We start from the raw sequence: 27,003 nt of genomic DNA, 5'->3' as shown, positions 1-27,003 counted from the left end.
TACTTCAAATTCTAACATTTACAAATTCTAAATTCCGCAAACTTCAAATGCCTCAAATTATCAATTTTTCCAACCCCAAATTCCTCAAATTCGAAATTTCTCAACTCTCGAATTCCTCAAATTCCAAAATACTTCCTAAATTTCCAAATTTCTCTATGAGTTTCTAAATTTCCTAATTTTTAAAGCTCATCGTCCCAAAAATCCTAAACAATTGAACCCCTAATTTCCTAAATCCCTAAATTCCGAAAAGCCCAACTAATCCCGTTAACCGTAAACTGTCTGGGGACCGAATGCAGCGATCTTCGCGTTAAATAATCTTTTTGCCCTGGATATCTCAATTTAACTCCGTGCGTGTACAAAATTGTCCGAAATACGACGCGCGAGTATATCGCCGTATTAATCTGTTCACAGGAGATAAAATGGAAAAGCTTATATTTAGAGTAACTGTTTATAATTAAGGCACATAACTCGAGACAACGAAAGAGAAAGAGATAACACGCTGATACATATTTATGACCCAATTACGTCTACGACGACCATTCATCCGTGAACTGGCGAGCTCGGGTCCGAACCACCCACTTCTGGCAAGGGTGAGTTTATTTCGAAAAAAAAAAGGGCGGTATATACACCATGGAGGAAACAGAGCGGCAAATTACTCCTTGCTGGCGTTTAATTCGCAGAGTATCGTAGCGGAGGAGAAAAACGACCGCCACGGTGGGTAGTTTACGCCTCTGAATGGATTCGAAGGGGAAATTTTGATCAAAAGTTAATTTTAAAATAGCACGGAGATGAAGTTTACACGATTTAGTGGCTGCGTAAAGCTCGGGCAAAAAGCTCCGGAAACAAGAACTGCATTTTCACGTGTCGCGGTTAGACTACGCTTCAAAAATCCTGCCATTTGATACTCGAAAAAAATTTAATTGCATGTCATTTTTGGTGCGAGGTTGAAACGCGATATTCTTTTGTTACAATTTTTATAGTACCTTTGATAATATTTTGGGCGAATTTTTAGGTTTTTGGAGATTTAAAAATAAGCATTTGAAACGAACAAATAATTGTACAAATTAACAATTAATTTTTAAGTAATTAATTTGACAAGATATTGTTTAAGATCTATCATTACAATGAGTTTGATATATTTTTAATATTTCCCAGGTAGTTTTGTTTCAGTCTGCGTCATGATGAGAAAAATGTAGATGAACAAAAACGAAGTCATAAATCAAAAATGTCACGCCACTCTGTTGCAAATGAACAACAGCAACACAAAATAACAGACTGCCATAAATATATATATTACTGTACAGTGTTGCAAATTTATCAAAATATTGTCAAACTGTCTATTCATACGTCATCAGTAAAAAGAGGACGTTAATTTGTTGTAATTGGAAGTCAGCCATTTTGGAAGGTAAATATTAATAAAATGTTTATACACTAATTTTTGCCAGACTTCATGTTTTAAATTCATATGTCACAAATATTATTTCATTGAACCTAAAAGGTAAATCTCATTATTTACTTTAAATCATTGCTTCTCGTAACTCATAGTCAGTCATTTTATATTATAAATTTTGATAAATCGTTTATGTAGCATTGTTTATTAATGCTTAAGATTTTGTTTGACACGCCACAAGTGTTATTTTTATGTCGTCGACTCGTATCAGACGTCAGTCAACCAAATGAACTGCATTATAGCTGATCCGTTTTGCTTTGAGGCCGACAGTCCGCCATTTTGCACTGAATATTTCAACGAAACGTTGATGCATTCTTGTTCGTCAAGTCTTAACCTTTAATTTGGTATATCATACGTTCCACTACGTGACATTTATGTCCTCAAATTATATCAAACATTAGTCAATCTAATACGTGTATCGCTAGCGATTCACTGTATCGTGAGGCCGACGACCAGCCTATTGTATTAATAATTTCAGCAAACTGTTTGTGCAGTTCTTTCCGTTAAACTTCAAGCTTTAAATCCATATATATAAACATTATCTTTCGATAGATTTATGTCATCAAATCACATGTCTCACATTTGCAAACCACTTTCCCTTCATCGCGAGTGAAAGTACCGTAAAAGATAATTTCTGTTAATCATTTGTCGCACGATTATATTATACATCGTTAAATTTAAAATTAATATTTAACATGCTCGGTATGTATTGCAGATAATTCAGAATTAATGTGAATTGCAAATAAAGTTCGCCACCGTGCAAGAATGTCTACCCGAGGTCGATACGGAAACAGAGTGTAAATCCATTCGTTTGATCCAAGAAGCTCGGATCCGTCGGGGATAAAAATTTCGTTTGGTATGCCGTCGACGTACAGACTATAAAGTTCGATGAAAGGCGGCTACGGGCAGGATCCAGTCGTGTCTCTCGCGGATTATTTGTTCTTAATTCCTCCTCGCGTTGAAAGCACTACTGGAGAGGAGGCTCTCATCCGCCACTGAATTTCCTTCGAGCGAGCGTTTCACAATAAAGCTCACGGATTTATTTATCGCTTTGAGCCGACCTGAGAACTAAGAACGTTTCTTTGAAATCGAAGAACATCGTGGCCCTCCCTTGACAGCTGAAAAGATAGACACGTAAATCCTGTTCCATTAGAAGGGAATCGAGACGCTTGTTTTTTTTGTCCGCGGAATAAAAACGGGAAATTTATGGACGATGACCTATCGAAGGGGCTATGAATGACCTCACGTTTCGTCATTTGATAACTAACGACACGTGCAAATAGGATATGTGCATAACACGAATTGTATGTAGAAAGTGGATGCTTGAGTTACATATGGAAAGTGGATACTTCTGTCAGTGGTCGCCAGATGGATATTCGATCCAATACTTTCTCGCAAGTGCTCGAATCAGCGTTCATCCAAACAATATTTTTACCCATTAAACTCCGACAATATCATACACAAACATACAGTTTCGAGCTTTATTTATTGTTTTATCACAAAAATATAAACAATTTGTTTGTCCTCTGAACGTTATATAAAACTTTCCAAGTTCTTTCATACTTCTAACAGGTGGTCTTGAAAGCAAACAATTTCCCCACGATCATAACTTTGTATGTAAGAAAATACATAAACTGTGATATGATAATTACCAGGATGTTTTAGGTTTATTGACAGGACTAGGTTTTAGGTTTATTGATAGAAATTCATGACAGAAAAGCATCACGAAATGGTGAGTGCGATACACCAATTTAAAGGTCAAAACTTAATTCAAAAAACTGCATAAACGATATTTTATAATTGTTAATATAAAATGTCTAACTATCGGCCTCAAAGAGCGGTGTATCAGAAATTATAAACAACGTGGTGTACCACTAAAATTTGAAGAAATATCGCTTGTGATATATCGATTTAAAGCTAAAATCTTACGAAAACAAAGTACATTAGCCCTCCACAAATAATTTTGATACAAATTATAATATATAAGAATAAACACCTTATTTGACTCAATTTAAAAATTTCAAAGATTTCCAAACGAAAAAAGAGGAGAAATACAGTGAAATACTTTTGAAACCTGTTTCGATACAATAGTAGATATGACAGAAGACCGATAAATTTCACACGGAATCAATATTCTAAATTGAACGCAGCTGAAAATTCGATGTAAGAGCGGTACAAAACGAGTAAAGATTGTCAGCAATAAAAGTATGATGTTGTTACGTATAACCTGGCATGTTTTAAATTTCAGATTAACAGTAAAATAGCTAGGGGATAATCCCCGGTGAATATAATTGAGATTTCGAGCAGAAATCGCTAGGAATAGCTGTGTAAAACGATTATTCCACACGACTCTGTGTAATCCAGGATTTTCCACCGATAATAATACCCATGGTCGTCCCGGCATAGATTTATTTTTTATAATCAACTGATCCGTTTACGAAACTGGTTGAATATTATTTTCGATATTGCACTTCACTCATGCCGAAGTAACATTTATCCAATCGGTGATAAATTGCTGGTAAAAAATTAAATGCGATTCTGCAAACATTGCTGTGGTTCACTGGTTCTTACACAACCACAATTTATACTTGTGGTGTAAATTCAGTAGTATACTAAAAATAGTTATATTTTTCTGAAGATGTTTAATAAATATTTTAGTAACGATACTAATATGATACTTCAGAAAATAACAGCTGGAGAATATTATATCTTGAGGAATTTTAAGAAGGCCCTGTGGAGGTCTAGGAAATTCTAGGAAGGTCCTGTGGAAGACCTAAGAACTCCTAAAATGAATCCAAAATCCTATGGTGAATTTATGGATTTGTCGGAGGGTCCCGTTGAAGGATTTATGGAGATCTTGCGGAAAATACAAACGCAGCTTAGAAATAAACCTATGGAGAACCTAAACAGAATATAGGGTCAATCTAGATGAGTGTAGCCTACAGATCTTATATTTGGAAGTTCGTGAAATTTTTATATAATTGCCAACAGAAGCTAGTACGTTAAAATTGTATCGGTCGAGAAAAAACATATGGATGCAATTGTAAAAGGAATAGGAAAGATCCACAGTAAAAAGTCTGGAACCATACGATCCGTCATTGGTAAAAAGAAATAAATCGCGTTCCACGGATGACAATCTCCAGCTTGAAGAAAAATTGATACTTCTGGAGGAAGCTTTCTCTTTCGAAGGGCGTCACGTGGCACGGTTCGATATGGCGATCGATTATTCCCGACAGATATATTAGACAGCCATTTCCTCGAGGATTCCGTTTCTGTCGGTGAACGTGTACCCGTCAATTGACGTGACGGAGTGGTGCGGTACATAAATTGAACGAAAACCAAACCCGCGTCCGTCAGCCGACGGCCAAGTCACGCACACCGGTGAATTATGGACTCGTTTTTCGCGCTGTTATTCGCGACTGCGATTATGATGACATACCCGACACGTCGGATCATCCCTCCTCCGCGTGTTTTATCACCGAAATGCGAAAGGATTGTCACGATGGTATTCATCGGGAACGAATTTTATACCGGCATCCCTGATGGTTCAATAATACCGTCATATCACCAGAAAATATACTTCTTCTCTTCTCACAACCATTCGGTTTTATGACGTTCTCGCGTATGGTATTACCTATATACGTTTCCTTTCAAATGTCCATCAATTATCGCAAAAAACCTGGGGAATGCATCAGATGCGTCACTCAATATTTTCAAAATATAACGCACCGTGCATCGGTCGCTATTTTGCGAATATGACGCATCACTTGCGTCGTTTGATGTTTCGCAGATATGATGCAACATATGCGTTTCGTGCAAATATGACGCACTGAGAGCGTCAAGGAATGTCTTCCAAATATGACACACCTTATGTGTCGTTTGAGATTCTAATAACATGACGCACCTTATGCGTCGCTTGAGAAAAATCTCAAACTGACATGACGCACCTTATGCGTTGCTTGAGATTTTACTGACGTAACGCACCAGGTGCGTCGATTGATATTTTACTGACATGACGCACCAGGTGCGTCGATTGATATTTTGCAACTGACACACCTAATGCGTCAATTCTAATTTCATATTAGATACTACATGTAAGGAACGAATGTACCATTCCTTGCTTTATACAAAGTATCAATTACGCACCTAATCTGATGACGCAGCAGGTGTGTTATTATTTGTTTCACACACATATTGCATACGTGACGCACTTCATTACTTGTTTCAATTGTAATGTAAACGAAATAGCTGATGTATCATTCCTTGCTTCACACATGTATCGAGTAACGACGCACCTGTTGCGTCATACCTTATTTCAACTGATGACACACTTAGTGCGTCACTGCTTATTTCGAGGGAAATACATACAACGCAAGTGGTGCGTCATTCTTTGTATCATGTAGAGTACAGTCGACGCACTTGATGCGTCACACCCAATTTTTGTATGCAGTATACGCGACGCACCTGGTGCGTCTTCCCTAGTTTTGTAAGAAGTAAATGTAACACACATGATGCGTCTTTTCTAGTCTCATAAGAAGTAAAGGTGACGCACATGGTGCGTCTTCTCTAATTTTGTAAGAAGCAAATGTGACGTACAGAGTGCGTCTTCCCTAGTTTTATAAAGAGTGGATGCAACGCACCTGGTGCGTCTTCCCTAGTTATATAAGCAGTAGATGCGACGCACCTGATGTGTCTTCCCTAGTTTTGTAAGAAGTAGACGCATACGATATGTCATATTTTGAGACACACGGTACGTTTTAAACAACTTCCGTGAGTAATGCAATAGACGCATCACGGTAATTTGCATGCACTGTCTCGTAGCGTGTAATAGGCACTTTCCGGTTACAAGCACCAGTCGTGTTCTCGCGATTCTTGTCGATACATCCCGATCATATCGCAAGTACTTGCGACACGCAGTGTCGTCATTTGCTGAAACGGCCTTTTATGGAAACAGTACCCACTTGCGAAACACATTCCGTCCAATGTGCAGTAGGTCATTTGCATCCACAATGTGGCAAGAAGCGATTCAATCACTGAATTCGATTCTTCGATAACATATTCCAAAAATTATTTCCCCTCACAATCCGTTTGAAAACAATTTAAAAATTCTATAATATTTCATTTAAATCTCATTCGGTTCGATTATATGTTTACGTAAAATTTTAATTTTCTTTCAATTTAATTATTCTTCGTTTAATCTTCTGTTTTTTTTTCAGGTATTTTGTCCATTAATGTTTTTGAATAAATAAATAAAATCTGTACATACGATATAAGCTGTTGTCGTTTTAATTCAACTGATAATTAATGTAATGTTGCCAAATGGAAATTACTATTAATTAACATTTGTGAAATTTCGGTGCAGCTTAGTAAATATCGTTTCCTGTTCGTAATCAAGATTTATACGGGCGGATGGTTGTTCTTAAAATTTTGCCGAAACGCCGAATTTGCAAAGAATTATCACCGATTAAAACAGTCAGTGAGAAAATGATGAATATTTCACCGAAAAAGCGAACCGCCTGTTAATATTTCATGCATTATTTACATCAGTCGTATCAATAAATTACACGCTACACGAAACGTGAGATATTTTGTTGCCAGCGATATTTTACTCATTTTGAAGTTTTAAAGCGCACATAATAATCGTTTATTATTATTTTACACTTTGATGCCAACGAAACGAATTATTATAAACAACTTTCCGTTGCAGCAACATAATTTCAAAAACATCTTAAATAACCAAAAATTTCGGTGCGAAATCGTTCGCACATAGTCATTTCTACTTTACCTAAATTTCGCATCCGACGCAATTTGTTATTCACATTCGATGCATTTTGATGAAGGCTGAATTATTCATTCAAACAACTTCAAACAGAAACAGCTTAATTGCGGGAAAAAATTTTTTCTGACCAAAAATCGTTCAACTTGACGGGAGAAATGGACAATGTAAACAGACATTTTTAAATGGATAACGTGAATGCTTTTAAATGACGTTTATACATATTCATTTCTAAAGTAAATAAATGAATAATGCATTCCGCAATCTTGTTGAAAAATTCGTAAAATGTTTAAAAGCTGGAATGGAGGCTGGAGAGTACGTAAAAAGCCATTTACTGTGTTGTTCTTTTTTTTCGAGTGTTAAAAAGATCGCAAATTTTTTACGAAAACAGTGCGTGAACGTAAATTCAATGACGAATATACTAGACACAAAACGAATATATGCTAGTGTATTAATAATCTGGTGTTTGCTTTAAACGAAACACGGTACGACGATTAAACATTATCGAACCGAGTTGAAGCTTATCCCGTAATGTTAAAAAAACAAAATGGATTCCAGGGTTTAATTAATTGCAAGCTTTTATCCTTCGTAAAACATACGAAATGAACGGGTGATTAAATTTCTCTTGTACTTTTCTTCATAATCGATTGCATTTGCCATATGGGGTATAAACAAATTACAAATATTGTGTAAACCGAAATTACTTGTACCTTTTATTACCTTTTACATGTTTTACATGTCTATTGACATTAAACAGTGCGTTTATTGTACTGCCTATGAAGAACAAAGTGACGCATCGGGTGCGTCACATAGGTGCTATAGTATACAAGGAACGACGCACCAAGTGCGTCATATTTATACTATAGTTCTCAAGGTATGACGCACCAGGTGTGTCACATGTATGCCGTAGTCCTTGAGGAATGACGCACCAGGTGTGTCACATGTATGCCATAGTCCTTGAGGAATGACGCACCAGATGTGTCACATGTAAGCTATAGTATACAGAGAATGACGCACCAAGTGCGTCGCAAATGCTATAGTCCTCAGGGTATGACGCACCAGGTGTGTCACATGTATGCTATGCTATAGTCCTTAAGGAATGACGCACCAGGTGTGTCACATGTAAGCTATAGTATACAGAGAATGACGCACCAAGTGCGTCGCAATTACTATAGTCCTCAGAGTATGACGCACCAGGTGTGTCACATGTATGCTATAATCCTCAAAGAATGACGCACCAGGTGTGTCACGCATACGTTACGGTGATAGGCATTCATAATTACAAATATCGACGGGTAGTACATTTATTAATTAGAACACTTCAAATAACTATATCTTCAAATTTTCCACATTCTTAAAATTTAAAATGTCTGAATCCCCAAATTTTTTACAGTTCTAAATTCTCCCTTTCTACATCTTCAACAATCCCAACTTCTAATTATCTAACTTTCAATATTTGCACTTCTATACCCCTAACCTCCGCGGGCAAATGACCTGTCTATATCCGCACTGCACAAAACAGCGCATGTTTACATTATCAATATCCAAATACGAAAGACAAATAAAGAGTCCCGGTGATCTTTGGCCCAACCCTCAAGAGATGAAGCACCGATACTGTCGCACAAATTTCCTGAAAATTCATAAGGCAAGGGACGGTCGACACAAGCCGCCATAGTTCAGTGTGTTTGAACAGTTCATCGGAATTGTTTATCCGCTGTTCAGCCGGCTGTTTGCCGTTCGTACGACTCGACGCCGAATTCAGGCGTTTGTCTAGAAACAAGCGATTAAACCAGCAAGTCGTGAGAGACGCCGACGCCGCCACGGCGTCCTCGGTGAGTGCGTAAATCAACAACGAGCATAACTTGAGAACGCGTTACCGGAAACGCGCCAGAAGAGGACACAGCCTGGCTTTTCATACATACGAGAATCCTCGCGTTCCATCAGCGTAATTTTCATCCACGTTTCTGTCTCGGCTACGGCCATGTATCTGTGTACGTCACCAGCCACGGAAACGGAAGTTCCTTCTGCTCGTACAACAGCTTGCGAGGATCCTCCTTGACGTACAGAGACGTATACGGGAGGTTGAGCGAGTAACGTGTACCGGCAAAATTTTGAACAGCAACTTTTCATTCTCCAAAGTTACTATTAGACAGCCTTCATGAAGTTATTTTCAAGACGCATGTTCAATATTTCGTGTGAAGTCATAGACAATAATTTGGATAATTATTTCACTTCCAGTTTTGGGTGTCTAAGTTTGATGGTTGAATTTGTGGGGAGAGTTATTTGGGTAATGTGGAGGATTTTTGTAACACCCTGTATACGTCTTTGCATTTCACTATGTCAACTTTATAGATATTTAAGATATTCGACTGATTTTGTAGTTAGATTTATAGGGAGAGTTAACCAGATTACATAGGAGGATTTTTGAAACACCCTGTATATGTAACTTTTTCGAGTTTCATTGTACCGATAATTTTATAGGAGTTTGAAACATTAAATTGGTTTAACAGTTAAATTTGTAGAAAGAGTTATCTGGGTAAATATGACGCGATTACTTTTGTAACAGCCTGTATAAGAAGTGTAACGTTTTTGAGCTTCACTCTATCAATATCTTCATAACTACTTGAGATATTTCATTCATTTTATAGTTAAATTTATTAGAGCAGTTAACTACATAACATACGGGGATTGATTTTGTAACACCCTGTATACGAAGTACAGTGTTTAATTTTATTCTATCGATATCTTTGTGAGTATTCGAGATACTTGACTGATTTTGCAGTGAAATTTATAGGAAAAGTTAAATGGACAATCATTTGATGATCACTTTTGTAACAACCTGTATATGAAGTGCACCGTTTAGTTTTATTCTATCGATAACTTTATAGATATTCAAAATACTTGATTGATTTTGCAGTTAGATTTATAGGAAAAGTTAAATGGATAAACGTTTGATGATCACTTTTGAAACAGCCTGTATATAAAGTGCTCTCAAGCTTCATTTTAATAACTTTATAAGTACCTGAGATATTGGATTGATATTGCAGTTGGATTTACGAGAAGAAAACTGGATAAACAACGATGATTACTTTTGTAACATCCTGTATTCGGAGCCAGCGTCTTCCCGCTTCGCTCGGTCGGTAACTTTATAGGTTCCCTCCAGAGAGAGGGACTGCGATTGAATTTCGCGCTGAAGAACCACCTCCCGAATCCGATTTTCACTTTTCCGGAATATCTGATTCCGCTAGAGATGCCACAGACTAAATTCTACCCGATAGCCTTCCTGTAACGCCTGTATTTATGGTCTTTGCTCTCCTTACGGTTTCGACCGAGCAACTGAGGAAAGGAGCTTTCGGCCGTTTTTAATATTTCACCGCCATTACTCGAGTAACGTTTTATTTTGTTCTTGGCCGTTCGCTGAAAGGGATTTAACACAATGAGATGGGATAATGTAGATGATGCGTGGACAACCTGAAAAGTGAATAAGAAGAAAAGGAGCTTGGTAATTAAACGAAATTATTTCAACCGTAATTGGTATTGAAAATCCAGTTTTGTAAAATACGAAAGAAATGAATGAATTTGTTATATTGCCATGGACTTTATTTTTCAAGGAGAGGTTTAACAATTTTGCATTACGACAGTAGAGTCTTTCTTTACAACTTAACCTAACCGTCGCATTCGTAGAATAAGGAAGAATATTATCGGCCGTCTTCGTGCATCTTCGTGCCGTAACGGGCGGAGGGGCGTTATTACAGTCGGGGGGCGTTGCTATCTACACCACGCGCTAAAGAAACGCTATTATTGGAACAAAATAACGAGAGACTACTGTAAATAGAAGATAAAATAAAAACGTGGAAATTGAAGTTATCGTTTAATAACAATTCAATCTATTGAGTTGATTTTTAATTTTAAAGAGAACTGTTATTGCTCTTAAACGGTTAATTGTTCGGAATTAAAAAAAAAAGAACAATTCACAATAAATTGAAAAATCAGTGGAGCGAATAGCTCGTGGTGAATCGATTTGCTTATATCTGGTGAACTGAGAGTGGTGCCTCTTTAGGGCAACAGACAAGCCGGAAACGAAGCTAAATTAGCATTTTAATTGAATGTACAAGTTCCAAGACGCGTTTTTTACCACACCCGACCACGCATCCACCTAGTTTCGTGGTGCTGGTGTGTTTCGAGGTGCCGGCAAGGCGGCAGACGGAAAACGGGAACGTCGAAATTTATCGTCGCATTATTTGCGCCCGTTGCCAGAAGACAAACATAGTTAAGGAACCTGTAGACGTAATTAGAATTTCTGCAGGTAAAGATATTATCCTTTGGGATTACGTATCGATCGACCATTTAGATTTATTATTGCAATATAATGCGCCTAATTTACATTTTACCCTCATCTATATTTTAAATACAAAAATACTTGATGATTCGTCGAACATTCTTAAAAATGTTATACACTATGCATAAAGTTCAAAATGATGTAACACAATTTATATAGGTTGAAATATTAGATGTTACACTTCTATGCCGCAACAGGTGTGTCATAATGTAATTTTTATTCAAATATAGGCTACACACCCAGTGCGTCAATCTTTGTTCAATATATTTTATATATGACGCACCTGGTGCGTCATTTCTTATTTTCTCTGAAGTATAGGTGACATACCTAGTGCGTTATTCGCTGTTCTCATAAAGTTCATCTGACACACCTGATGCGTCATTTCTTATTTTCCATAAGATACAAATGACGTAGCTAATGCGTCACATTCTGATTCATATACAGTATATGTGACACACCATGTGCGTCATCCATTGTCTTACAGAAAATACACCTGACACGTCGTGTCTTATTTTTCGTAAGGTACAGATGACGCACCTGGTGCGTCATTATTTGTTACCTATAAGCTATAAGTGACACATCCGGTGTGTCATTCCTTGTTTTCTCTAAAAGACAAGTGACATACCGTGTGCGTCATCAAAAACTTCATACAGAAATAATTTACACTTATCAATGCTGTAATTAAATTTGAAATATGTAAAGTACTTATTAATTTGAAAATGTAATAAATTAATCTGCAAATTGTACAAATTAATCTACCTGTTCTATACTATAATTTCGATAAAACACACATGAAATGTATGAAATTCTACAAGGAAAAATTGTAGATACAATCTCACTGATATAACCGTTGAAGAATAGTGACCAACGCCACTGAAACCTGTAGATCACGTTTATCCCAAGATTTACACAGATCTCTGAATCCAAGGTTATGTCATAATGTAATGGAAGAGCCGTCAAGATCAATTGGATTCCGGCGGTCTTCAAATCTGTTGTCCGCATGGCTGACATACGTGACGTCTTTGCCAGATTTCGTTATGGTTCTATAAACGGATATGGATGGAGCTTCACATCTGACTAACGCTGGATAGATGTACCTATCGACCTGACCTACTGTAGACGCGTGGTTTGTCTTAAAGGCTAAGGATTTACGATCAACCAACATACAGGGTGTATTGATAGTTTTCAATCATTTACTAAATACGAAAAACATTGTTCTGGTTAAAAAGTGTTAGCTGAATTTAATTTCTTTTCGGTATTTTGTAAAGAGAGGGAGTGGTTTATATTGTCTTGCTACTGTAGGCTTTAAAGGAAATTGGTTTGTAATTTTTTTATTACCAAATTCTAAATTTTTAGGTTTCTAAGTTCTTAAATTCCTGATTTCCCGAATTCCTAATTTTGCAAATTCCTAATTTCTCGAATTTCTAATTTTCCGAATTCCTAATTCCTCGATTTCCTAATTTCCTGAACTCCTAGTTTCCCGAATTCCTAATTTCCCGAACTTCTACTTCCCCGAATTCTTAATTCCCCGAATTCCTAATTCCCCGAATTCCTAATTCCCCGAATTCTTAATTCCCCGAATTCCTAATTCCCCGACTTCCTAATTCCCCGACTTCCTATTTTCCCGAACTCCTAATTCCCCGAATTCTTAATTCCCCGAATTCCTAATTTCCCGAACTCCTAACTCCCCGAATTCTTAATTCCCCGAATTCCTAATTTCCCGAACTCCTAATGCCTCGAATTCCTAATTTTCCGAACTACTAATTCCCCAAATTCCTAAATTCCCCAATTCCTCAATTCCCCGATTCCCAAATTTTCAAATTTCCAAATTTCCAAATTCCCAAATTCCCAAATTCCCAAATTCCCAAATCCCAAACTTCCAAACCTCCAAATCGCCAAACTCTCCAAACCCCAAATCCCTCAACTTCACACCTCTTTCCTCCATCCCGATTACCAACAGCTAATAAAAAGAAGCAGCGTCATTATTTCGGTATCAATCCACACCCACGTGCAGGATTCGAGTTGAATAGGACAGAGATGGGGTTTGGTCGATCGTGGGGTCCGTACGGGAGATGTAAATTTACGGGGTGACGCTGGACACGGGGACCAAGCGCATAATTCACTCGGTTGCATCGGTGCTCGTCCGTGTACACGCAACGTTTACTCTTCTACATACACGGACAAACACGAGCGACCCAGGGCGCTCGCGCGCTCCCTGCGCAGTTGACAATGAGGAGGAGCACACGTTCGCGTAAGGCCAAGCTGCGTGGTCGCGGTAACAGCTCGGGCATTAAGCGACTGATTTATTATCTGCACAGCGGCGAATTTGCGAAATACGCTTCGCACGTTCGCGCCTCGAACCTTTACGTCTTTTTCGAAATACAACATTTTTGCGAGGCACTGTTCAATTTAAGGCAATCTTAATTAAAATTGTTCAAAGCTATTTTGAAGCTTGGGACTTATTCTGATTTATCATGTAAAATTACAACTGTAAGTAGTTGACAAGTAATTATAAAATAATTTATCTTTGTACTGAAATTATTTGTTACTTATTTTAGGAATGATAAAAGTAATAAATAATGAGAAACTATAAGAAATTGTTAACCTGTCTAACTGATTGTGAGATACTATTTAATTTAATTTTCATGAAATATGTACTCAAATCCATCATAAGGATGTTTATATATTTATGACATATGTTATGCATGTGTGACATATTGAAGTTTGCAAAATATAAATAAATCATTTAATGTATGAAACCCACAGTCTATGAATTACATAATTCACGTATTTATTTTGTGTGTCTCAATCATAATAATATAAGCATCCACACCAATCATAAAACATCTGAAGAGACAGATTACAAAATTTCCTTAAAAGAATTTTCTTAAATAATAACACAAGAAATAATTATGCAGATGTATTATAATAATGTATACAAAAGTCTACGCAATAAATGAATATGAATATACACAAAACATCCAGTGAATTCAGAAAATTTATTCTTAAGGACATTCATCGTTTTGAGGCACTCACAATAGCCTCACTCCTTAGCATATCGTACGATTAACGTTCGCTAATGTACGTTTTAACACTTGCACGGTGAGATGCGGTAAACGAGAGAACGATTTACACGTTAATGTGATCCGAAAATGTAAATTTTGACACGGAAGCTGGATATGTAGGGGCGTTGTTGAAACAACGGTAGTACACGAGTGTGACGTGCGCCGTTGAACACTCGATATTACACCATTGTGGTGAACTCGGAATCCTGTTAACCCTCTACGGTGGTCACCTCGATAACAATAGTCATCCACGATAATAGACGAAACTCTGTTAGCAAAACCTAACGCCAACGGTGTAATGCCATCTGCGGAGAAACTTTGAATTGAGGTAGACTACTTCGATTGAGAATCCACGGAATTTGATGCTTCAAACGTAATATTAATTAAACGCCATCTTGCAGTTTCACATCTACGGAATCTTAAATTTAATTAAACACCATGAACTTTTCGACGAAATATTCGTATAAATTAATTTTAATTAATCGCATTGAAATTCCGTTTTAATTATTTGCATTTAATTTTCATTAATTCTAACTGAAATTTAATAATTCGTTCATATGAAATTGAATTTTAATGAATTCAAATTTAATTTTAATCCATTGAAATTTGAGTTTAATGAATTAAATTTAATTTTAATAAATTAAATAAATGTTAATAAATTAAATTTAAATTTAATTAATTGAATTGAAATGTTATTATAAACGGTTCTGACAATGTTATGTTAAAAATTTCAGTTGACAGAAGTTAACGTGTTAACAGAAAGCAGTGACTGAAAATAAATTGCGAAATTCTGTGAGGCTGAAATTTTGAAATTACAATATTTAAAAATTTTTGAAATTACAATATTTTAAAATTTTTGAAATTATATTGTTGAATATATTTTTTTTTAAATGGTGCTCTGAAATTCAGAATTGCAGCACCGTTGAATATTTTAATATTTTAAACTGAGAGCTGTGAAATTTTGAAATTGTGGTATTTTGGGATGTTTAAATTTACTGAGTGAAACTCCTCAAATTGTGAAATTGTATTATTGTGGAATATTTTAATCTTCCAAGCTTGAAAATTTGAAATGTTGAAATTACATTTTGGAATATTTTAATATTTCATGCTAGGAGCTCTGCACTTTTGAAATTGTGATATTTTTGGATATTTTAATATTTTAAAGTAGGAATTTTTGAAGCTTGCATCTACGAAATTATCTTTTGTTATTGTGGAATATTTTAGTTTCATGGAGCCCAGTAATTTCAAAATTGCAATTATAAAATCTTGAAATTTTTAAGTTTCAGCTATGAAGCTTTCTCATTTTTTAATTCAATAGCATTAAAATTTCATTACATTGAAAAGCTAGAATTTAATAATTTTTCACATTAAAAACATAATTTAATAATTTTACAGATTTAGAATTTTATATTTTCGAGTTTTACATTTGCATAATTTTATTCTTCCGAATTTTGCAATTTCCATAATTTTATAATTTTGAATTTTGTAATTTTATAATTTTATAATTTTGAATTTTGCAATTTTATAATTTTGATATTTTATAATTTCTAATTTTGTAATTTTATAATTTCCAATTTTGTAATTTAATCTTGTATGATAATCTTGTATAATAATCTTGTATAATAATAATATCAAGATCGAAATTGGATTTATTGCAGCGAAATGCGCGCGCTCCGAAGTCACCCGAACCCCACCGACAACATCCGACACGTAAGTCCACTCGTCCGTAAACGCATGAAGAAAAATACCAATAAATGAGATGATTGATAGGAGCTATCGTTACCGCAACTGCGAAGTTGAACGCAGTTGTGCAAGCAGTTTCCGCTAGACCGATCGAATTGATCGCTGTAACGTTATATATTGATCGAAGAAACAATATGGCCGAGCGTTTACGCATGAAGTCGTTCGCATCGTAGTCCTTGCAACAATGGTTAAAACACTTGCATATCGATTTGCGGTGTATTCAAAGTTAGAACACGGTTCGAAGCGGCTCGTTCGTATCGATTTCAGTGACTCGTGTGTTGGCAGTTACGTTCCAGTGACGAAACCGTGGACCATGTATACATACACACATATATCCTGTACAATGTAGGTACGGTAAAGTTTTATTCCAATATAGAAATTCACATGCAAACGACATGCGAATTGCACAGACTATACAGGTTACAAAGAGAACTAAAGCGAGCCTTGGTTCGATTGTCTTCTCTAAGCCCTGGGATTGACGGTGCACGAACAACCGTATAATTAAACGCACGGTACAATGCATAATAAGTTCCTGGCCTATTGTAACGATGCATTCATCTTGCACACAACGTGCATTGTAATTTTCGATTCGTGATTAGCGACGGTTAATCAAACGATTTTTTTTTTTTCATCGAAATTCTTTCTTCGCTAATTGCTGCTGACGTGTGCGTCCCTGTGCGACATTCTTTTCCTTTTTTTGTAGACCGATGTTTTGTTTGTTTATGCATTTTGCGAGATAATTCTAAACTTCGATGAAATTAAAATGATATTTTTTTATGTATTGTTTGGAAGAAAGGTTTGTGAGTAGTGATGGCTATTTGAATAATTTCGTTCATCGAAATTCTTATCCGCTAATTCTATCTGAAGTATGCGTCCCTGTGGAACAGTTATTCGTTTCTTTTCATTTTCTTTTTAGATCACTGTATTGTTCATTTATGGATTTTGCAAGATAATTGTTTCTAACGTGTGCGTCCCTGTGTGACAGCTATTTCGTTCTCCATTTTTTTTAAACCAATGTACTATTCGTTTATGGATTTTGTAAAATAATTTTAAACAACTTCGATAAATTTACCGGAGACACGTAAATGATATATTTTCAGTTGAAAAAACTTTGGATTTTTGAACAAAAGATAAAGATGCTATATATTGTGGACGTTTGGTTCAGACGAATGTATGTGGATATAAAAAAATATGAATGATGTGCAACAATGTTTCAAGCTGATATACGTATGAAAGAGTATTTTTGTAAAAATTCATTTGTATTTTTTTTTTATGCATCTGCGTTTTGTGCGAAAACAATGCAAGTAGACAGATGGATTCTTTGAAACATTGAGAACATAAGAGTGTTGAAGTACATTGTTAAAAAAATCAATAATTCGGGAAAGATTTTAAATCTTTGTGTTCTTCATATAATAGTTTTCAATTTAAAATATGTAGTATACTATTAACTTTGATCAATATTTTTGATTTTTGATGTTGTATTCTTACTTCAATGTTATTTGGTATAATTCGTAATTGAATTAGTAAAACATAACCTAACTTAATTTAATGTGGAATGATTCTAAATAGAAATCATAATAGTAAATACTTGGTAGACATAATATTACTTAATATAATTTTTAATTGAATCATTCAAACCTAACCTAACTTAACTTATCCTAGAATGACTCTAAATAGAAATCATAGTATTAAATCTCTAGTAGACACACAAATCTCTAGTTACTTAATACAATATTCAACTGAACCAATAAAACCTAACCTATCTTAACATAACCTGGAATGATTCTAAATACAAATCACAATATTGATTATAACCTAACCTAAGTTGATTTTACCTGGAAATATTCTAAATAGAAATCATAGTAGTAAATCCCCATTAGACACAATGTAACTTAGTACAATTTTCAACAGCATCAGTAAAATCTAACCTTAACTTAGAATGTCAGAAAATAGAAATCGTAGCAGTGAAACTATATTATGCACATGTTACCTAACATAAATTTCAACTAAATCAGTAAAACTTGACCTAACTCAACGTAGAATAGAAATAGATGTAGCAGTAAATGTCGTACACATATGTTATTTAATACAGTTTTCGACTGAAGCAATAAAACCTAACCTAACTTCACGTACAATGACCAGAAATAGAAATCGTAAGCGTAAAACTGTGGTATACGTATGTAACTTCATAAAACTTTACTGGTTCAGTAAAACCTAACCTAACTAGAAACAGAAAACGTAGACATAAAAGTGTAGTATACATACTAAAACTGTAATATACAGTTACTTGATTCAATGTTCAACTACATCAGTAAAAACCTAACCTAACTTCACCTAGAATGACCAGAAATAAAAAACGTAGAGATAAAACTGTGGTATACATTCTAAAACTGTAATATATAGTTACCTAATACAATTTTCAACTGCATCAGTAGAACCCTAACCTAACTTCGTCTAAAATGACCAGAAATAAAAAACGTAAACATCAAAGTGTAATATACATACTAAAACTGTAATATATAATTGCTTAATACAATTTTCAACTGCATCAGTTAAACCTAACCTAACTTCACCTAGAATGACGAGAAGCAGAAAAAGTAGATGTAAAACCATAGTATGCATATGTTACTAAATACAATTTTCCACTGAACAATTTTTAATCGAAAGCACTCAACATACAAAGAGATAAGTTTGCTTTATGAATGTATATGGAGATTTAAGGACTCTAAACGTTCGGAACGATTGTAGTGGGAACAGGCGCTAACGTTTCGTTGATCGTAACCACGAAGTGTCCTCGATTTCGCGACACTCGTATTCCCTCTTGCGTTAGCAATTCAAGGTTTTTAGAATTCGACACGTGTTTCACCCCTTTCCGGTGATAAAACAGCACTTCACGGATTGCGAAATAGGATATATTCGCATTCGACGGTGCATTCGGTTCTGCTGCTTCTTTGCTATTCGGAAAGGAAATTAAACGATCTCCAGCTATTTAGCTGAACGCGACGAATTGGTTTATGCTACTTAACCGCCATTCTTCTTTGGAGCGGGAAATTTAAATAGCATTAGCGATTTTAATGGATTATTGAGATAAATACAAGAATAAAAATTAATTAAGCAAATTCGATATACTATATTTGTTTATCTAATAAATTTATAATTGAGAAATTTAGTTATTTATTATTTAGAAGAACATGACGAATTGGTTTATGCTACTTAACCGCCATTCTTCTTTAGAGCGGGACATTTAAACAGGATTAGCCTCTTTAATGGATTATTAAATATAGAAGTAAAAATTAATTAAGCAAATTTAGAATGTATATTTACATATTACGAAATAACGACAGTACTCTATTGACAAATTCTATAATTTATATACTATATTTTTTTATTTAACAAATTTGTAAATAATAAAATTAATTTTCAGTGCACATATAAAATATTAACTATTGTACTATATAAGTTTATATGTGGATTAAAATTAATTACATTGATTACAAATAAAAATACTTTTAATTAGAAATATGTAAATAAACAAATCGTTCAGAATGATATTTGATATATTAATAAAATTTAGACATACATAATAAAATTGTAAAAGACACTTTATTTTTTATTTTATACAGTAACTCTATCGCTACAGAAAACGGTATACAAAATTTTATCTGAAAAAGAATAAATTTTTTAAAACGATCAATGCTAAATAGAATATAATAAAGTACGTATATGGCAAGCATCTCTTTTACCCTCAACATAAATGGAGCACCGTTTTGTTTTCATTTTTTTTTTTGATTCTGTTCTACATCCACTGCATATAAATTATTCCTGTATGTACCTGTTGTTTTAAATTTGCTTGCAACGTAGTAAAAATTTGCATGTTATGAGAACTTACACGTTCCCTACACACGTGCTGCATATTTTCATGAACTGTTTCCTTTTTCTTTTTTTAACAGATGATTACGGTGTTATATTACTTCGGGTTTCGAACTCTCGTTCTGTAGTTCTTTTTTACGCTCAATTTCAGTACGCTATGAAAGTGCATTAAATTAAACATTGTAACGTCAGTTTATAATGGGAAAATTTTAATGCATATCAATTATTGGTACTCTATTTTTTTATAGTTATAAATTTTTATGTTATTTAGTTTTCGTATATTTTAATTTTTAAATTTTGAAACTTCTATATTTCCAGAATTTCAAATTTCTAGAATTCCAAATTTCCAGAATTCCCAATTTCTAGAATTTCCAATTTCTAGAATTCCAAATTTCTAGAATTTCCAATTTCTAGAATTCCAAATTTACAGAATTCCCAATTTCTAGAATTCCCAGTTTCCAGAATTCCCAATTTCTAGAATTTCCAATTTCTAGAATTTCAAATTTCTAGAATTCCAAATTTACAGAATTCCCAATTTCCAGAATTCCAAATTTCTAGAATTCCAAATTTCAAGAATTCCAAATTTCAAGAATTCCAAATTTCCAGAATTCCAAACTTTCAGAATTCCCAATTTCTAGAATTCTAAATTTCCAGAATTCCAAATTTCCAGAATGCCCAATTTCTAGAATTTCAAATTTCTAGAATTCCAAATTTCTAGAATTCCAAATTTCCAGAATTTCAAATTTCCAGAATTCCCAATTTGTAGAATTTCAAATTTCTAGAATTCCAAAATTCCAAATTTCCAAAACTCTCAATTCCAAAAATTCCAAGATTCCAAAATTCCAAAATTCCAAAATTCCAAAATTCCAAAATTCCAAATTTTCAAATTTCCAAATTTTCAAATTTTCAAATTTCCAAATTTTCAAATTTTCAAATTTCCAAATTTCTAAATTTCAATTGTTCAAATCTACTATCTTAAATTCTAAATACCCAAATTTAAAAATCTGCCAATTTAAAAATTTCTAAATCAAAACTTCCTACATCAAAAATCCATTCATATAAAAATATAAAAATTTATTTAGGAAGAATTCCCCCAGTTGCCCTCGACATTCCGAAACTCTGCTAACCGTAAATAATTTAATTAATTGTTACATCAATGAACCACGTATTAACAATATCAATACAACATTCAATTATTTCCGCGACGCTTTCAGCTTAATTTTGACACGTCAGAATCGTCATTTAGCTGTAAATATGTATCATCGGACCGTGGAAAATTTCTCACGTTACATATGACATGTATGCACTCAATCTACCATACCGATCACAAATTTGTTCCCTGCTATTTATTTATCCACTTTCGTTTCGGAATTAAGTACACATTCCACTGTTATCTTTCGTTCTCACTTTGTACAGAGACGAAACGATCCGATATATCAATTTTTCATCTTTTCTCTGAATACAATGTTTAAGAGGAACACTTTGCATACAAATCCTGGGACGTAGAATTGTTATCGTAACCACCGGGAGCAAACAATCGGCAATGGAATACTTTTAAGTTTCAGTTGTGGGAAGATTGTATCGAATCGCTGCGAAGTTTTCCAAATCGAGAAACACGGAGAATACGTGGAGAGAGAAGAAATATAAAGGAAAAACAAAAGGATATGAAAATCATACCGCCATTATCGAACATCGTACAAACAGCGACGATATATCCGTTTCTCGAATTAAACAAACCACCCCGCGGTTCTCCATTTTCCCCCGGACTTAAAGACCCGAGCGTATCTTCCGAAAGCCGGAGGATTTTTTCTCTTTACGAATTTCTTTTTATACTCTTTCGCTGTCACATTTGTGGAATGTAATTTGGAAGGTATGCAATTCGATTCAGCACTATCGCTGAATCCAATTTGAACGACCACCGTTTCTCCGCTCCTCTAACGCTGAATATCTCGACTCGGTACATTTCTCCGCGGATGCAATCGTGGGATAAAAAGAAAACGGGAGAAAAAATGCGGATATTCGTGGGAAATGCTTGATTTTAATCCGTTCGAGTTTCTTTGATTACTCTACGCCGCTGGAGGAAAGTTGCCAAATATGGAGAGAGTTCTGCGGGAGGGTCGATCTAAAATCTGACCGGGTAAGAGGGTCGAGAGAAAATCCGTCCTTCCTAGGGAAAATACGCTAACCGAGAAGTCGACAATATTTCAAACTCTTCAACTTTATTTGAAGTAATACCCAAGTTTGAAATTATGGGCAAACCATCTACTTCCTTGTTTTTACAGGTTTTGGACTTGAAAATTGATGGGTTGGATTGAAAATTTGAATATCTGGGGATTTAACGAATTTATGATACGAATATTGATATGAGGATTTAGAGACTGGATAATGTGAAACATTGGAAATGTAGAAATTATAGTAATAATTAATAGAGGTAATTTCAAAATAATTTATCTTTGTTTGTGCTGAAATTATTTGCTACTTATTTGATAGAAATTAGTGTTGATAGAAATAAGAAATAATTTTGATAATACTGATGTAAGAATTTAGAAATTAGAAAAAGTGAAGCTTCAGGCTTCACTTGAGGCTACAAATGTAAAATTAAGAAAACTTGAGGCTTCACAAATATAAAAATTGGAAAACTTGAAGCTTTACAAATGTAAATATTATAAAACTTGAGGCTTTACAAATGTACATATTATAAAACTTGAGGCTTCACAAATGTAAAAATTGGAAAACTCGAGTCTTCACAAATGTAAAAATTATAAAACTTGAGGCTTCACAAATGCTAAATTAGAAAATATGAAGCTTCATGAAAGAAAAGTGTTTAGAGAACTTGAGGCTTCACAAATGTAAAAAGTAGGAAACTCGGAACCTCACAAATAGAAAAATTAGAAAACTTGAAACCACACAAACACAAACATTAAAGTACTTGAAACTTCACAAGTGCAAAAATTGAAAAACTTGAAACATCACAAATGTAAAAACTGGAAAACTTGTGCCTCACAAATGTAAAAATTCGAAAACTCGAGGCTTCACAAATGCAAACCTTGGAAAACTTGAAGCCTCACAAATGTAAAAACTGGAAAACTTGTGCCTCACAAATGTAAAAATTCGAAGACTCGAGGCTTCACAAATGCAAACATTGGAAATCTTGAAGCCTCACAAATGTAAAAACTGGAAAACTTGAAGCCTCACAAATGTAAAAACTGAAAAACTTGAAGCCTCACAAATGCAAACATTGGAAAACTTGAAGCCTGACAAATGTAAAAACTGAAAAACTTTAAACCTCACGCATTAAAAAATTGGAAAACTCGAAACCTCACAAACGTAAAAATTAAAAAACGTAATACCTCACAAATGTAAAATTTAGAAAATTTGATGCCTCGCAAACATAAAAATGAGCACTTTTGCAGAGATCTAAAAGCATCAATCAAAAGAATGTAAAACCTTGATAATTTAATAATACATATTAAATAACAAATCTCCCCCAGTACTTCAGTCGTGAAGTCAGGCTAATTAATAGCGAACAACAATTCGATTAATTGATTTCATACATCACTGAAGTACCATCCACAAGCGAGTACTTGTACTCTCAAACAATCAGCACACCATCAGAACACCATGGTCCCATGAAGAGCCATAGAGTGGACCGGTCGAAACTAACCACCATAAGGTCCAGATATACATAAGTGACTTACAGGTACTGATAACGTAAGGTTCATTATTCGACTTGCACCGAGCCCTAGACTTCTCTCGATCGTGCTCGTTCGACTAATACCGTTAATTACTCTCTCGTTGAGGACGTACTTCGTGGCTGGAGTCGCCTAACGAACGCTAATTGGACGTCGTCGTGACATCCTAATGCCAGGGATACCTGGCAATCTGTCTGGCTATCCCACTTTCTGCCAACTGACACTATGTTACATGGCTTCGATTCACGCTATTCTACCATTTTTTCTTTTTTTCGGTGGCCCTATTTGTTATTTGGGGAATTTCCAGAAGGGTAGAATTTTATTTCGTTATTGGAAAATAAAATGAGCGGTACTTCTGGAATATGACTGATGGACTCTGCGCAATAGATCTGTTCGGTGCCCTTTGGCTACTCAATTTTTCAGTTTTGTAGCCAATATCGGTATGATCAAGGTTCAAATACTATCCACTATCAAATGACGCTTTGACACCGGGGTGGTTTTGGCCCTAAATCCCCGTTTGAATAGGCTTTTGGGAATTTGAACAATTTTTTCAAACCAAGTCGTTGCCATGGATCCGAATTTTGCATCCTCAAATTTAATCACATTAATTCAAACATTTGTACATAGGATATCTCACAACTCGTGTAACTCCTGGAAAGGGGTGGTAGAGGACATGATTCTGAACAAGACTTCCCTTTACAAAAATGGAGTTTGAAGCTTTATTTCTGAATTATTAAGTAAAAACACGGACCAATGAGTACCGTCCAGTACTATACCAGTCAGCGAGTACCGATGCCGACCCACGAGGTGGCGCATGAAGAGACTGACATGTTTAGAATACCTACGGCACCAATTGGTCAGAACAGAAACCTAACCTAACCTAAATCGTCAACGTAGAAACTTCTCTACAACAAAAGATCATAAATATATTATAACAAAATGTGTAATATAAAACATTTCCGAATCTGCAAATTTCTCTTTATATTCGATATTCTCAGAACCATAAGTATTACAAGAAACCAATTTACGCATTCAAAGCATACAAAGAGCTCTAACAATTTATCGGAAATCGCAATGTCAGAAAGATTAAAGTTAACGAGCAACGTAAGTTACATTTATTCGCTGATGGAACATGCGTTCATTACGTAACGTCCATTTCTATTTCTTGCTACGAACAGATTACTCGTACACGAACGTATTAATTAACGAAGGTTTTGTCGGCATAGTTACGCAGCTTATTTCGAGTGGCTTAAGTAGATATATCATTTGTTTTGTGAAGTTAAGTATTTGTTTTGATGCGAACGCTTCTTGCTACAACTCCAGGTGTTTACGGTGGCTGACCAAATTATTGTACTCGAGAGATTTCTTTTTAAAAATATGCGACGGACTCGACTTTAATTAGTTTAACGATGTTATTGATGCTTGATATGTTGATACGATATAGCAGACCTGTGAGTAACGTGTTAACGCATAAATCTAGCTTTCGGCATAAAAGGCGTGTTGTGAGGTTATATTGGTATTCCATATTTTGGGTCTCTGTTAGGTTGGACGAAAACATCGATTTCAATTTTAATAAGGTTATATGTTAGTGGTGGATTTTTACGTATTTATGATTGTAGATAAAAAGACGCGACGAAATATTATACAATAAATTCGGAAATATAGCGTGATCGTAAATCTGTTCGGTCTGCAAACGACACATACGTCCGATTCACATTTTCCTATTACCTTGATTTTATAGGTGATATGATATCTAGAGATATATCGCTCTCAATATATATTTATAGGCAGTTTCTATTTACTATCACGCTGTATTCCTGCAGTCACTAGACCTTAAAAGTCAAGTATCGCAGGATTAACGTACACAGAGACAAAACTAGTTCAGCCTTAATTCCAGTCCCCTATTTACCCCTTAAAAATATCGTTTCCCTCGATCGTACCGATAATTTCCGCTAAACTAACTCTCAATCGAGTTTCCGTTCTTTCATTAACAATCGAATCACCGTTGGGCTCATCACGCTCCATCGAATATATTCTCCGTGGGAATACGGCTGCTTGCCAATTTTTCAACCTGTTCCACGACCATCAAACGATAACTTTTTTTTTACTCTATCAATTTCCGTTCACTGGCCCAACGTATTACCCCACCATATACGCGATATATTAATGTGTATTCGGTAAGTTATGTTTTCACAAAATTTTGAAATTCACGTTACTTATTTTCCAAATTAAAAATTTTTTATTTCAAACATTCATGTTTTGGTGACATCGAAAAAGAAAAACTCTAAATTCTCTGCATTCATATGTATATTATGTGGACATATGTATATACAGTTATATATGTACATTATATATGTAACAACTTATATACATAATATATGTGATAACATATGTAACAACATATATACATAATATAAGTAACAACATATGTAACATATGTAACAACATATGTGACATATGTAACAACATATATACATAATATATGTAATAACATATGTAGCATATGTAACATATGCAATAACATATATACATAATATACGTAACAACATATGTAACATATGTAATAACATATATACATAGTATATGTAATATCATATGTAACATATGTAACAACATAATACATAATATGTGTAACATATGTAACGTATATACGTAACAACATAACCTAACCTAACATAACCATATATACAACACTAAAACGGAAAAATGATACATTTCCAACAATCAAATTTCTGTAACACTAAAATTGAAAAATCATCAATTTTGCACACTCAAACTTGCATAAAAAATGAAGAAGTTGTAAATTTCTAAAAAAGCGATCATATCATCCAAACCTATAAATAATTTAATTTTTCAAAGTTCTAGAACATCAACTTTGAATAGCCCTAAACTAAAAAAATTCCAAGCTTCCAGTACCAACATTTCCTCATTTCCAAACTTCTCAATTTGAAAATCCCGCCATATTAAAATTCCGGTATTTTACCCACAGTGTTTCCCGCCAAAGAACCCTCATCAATTAAATCTTTGGAGAACGAAAATTTGAAAACACGACGTCTCCCCGGCCCTAT

General features: G+C 34.7%; 1 protein-coding gene and 1 long non-coding RNA gene across 9 annotated transcripts in view; one reads left to right on the top strand and one right to left on the bottom strand.

Annotated features, from left to right (window-relative positions):
- Fur2 (furin-like protease 2) overlaps window positions 1-27,003 on the bottom strand; it is a 461,999-nt gene that overhangs the window by 133,786 nt on the left and 301,210 nt on the right. The window lies entirely within an intron of this gene.
- Window positions 16,272-27,003, top strand: part of LOC143264649 (uncharacterized) — a 59,429-nt gene continuing 48,697 nt past the window's right edge. For 2 of the 5 annotated variants that reach the window (XR_013038501.1, XR_013038499.1), the window contains exon 1: window positions 16,438-16,722. This is a non-coding gene — a long non-coding RNA (uncharacterized LOC143264649). Of the gene's footprint in view, window positions 16,723-27,003 lie in introns of all 5 variants that reach the window. The other 3 variants (XR_013038502.1, XR_013038500.1, XR_013038503.1) reach the window with 3 other exon arrangements.

The sequence above is a fragment of the Megachile rotundata genome, chromosome 6, assembly GCF_050947335.1.
Source record: "Megachile rotundata isolate GNS110a chromosome 6, iyMegRotu1, whole genome shotgun sequence".
NCBI lineage: Eukaryota > Metazoa > Arthropoda > Insecta > Hymenoptera > Megachilidae > Megachile > Megachile rotundata.
The sequence above is the reverse complement of the archived record's forward strand: the minus strand, read 5'-3'. Positions and strand labels throughout refer to the sequence as shown.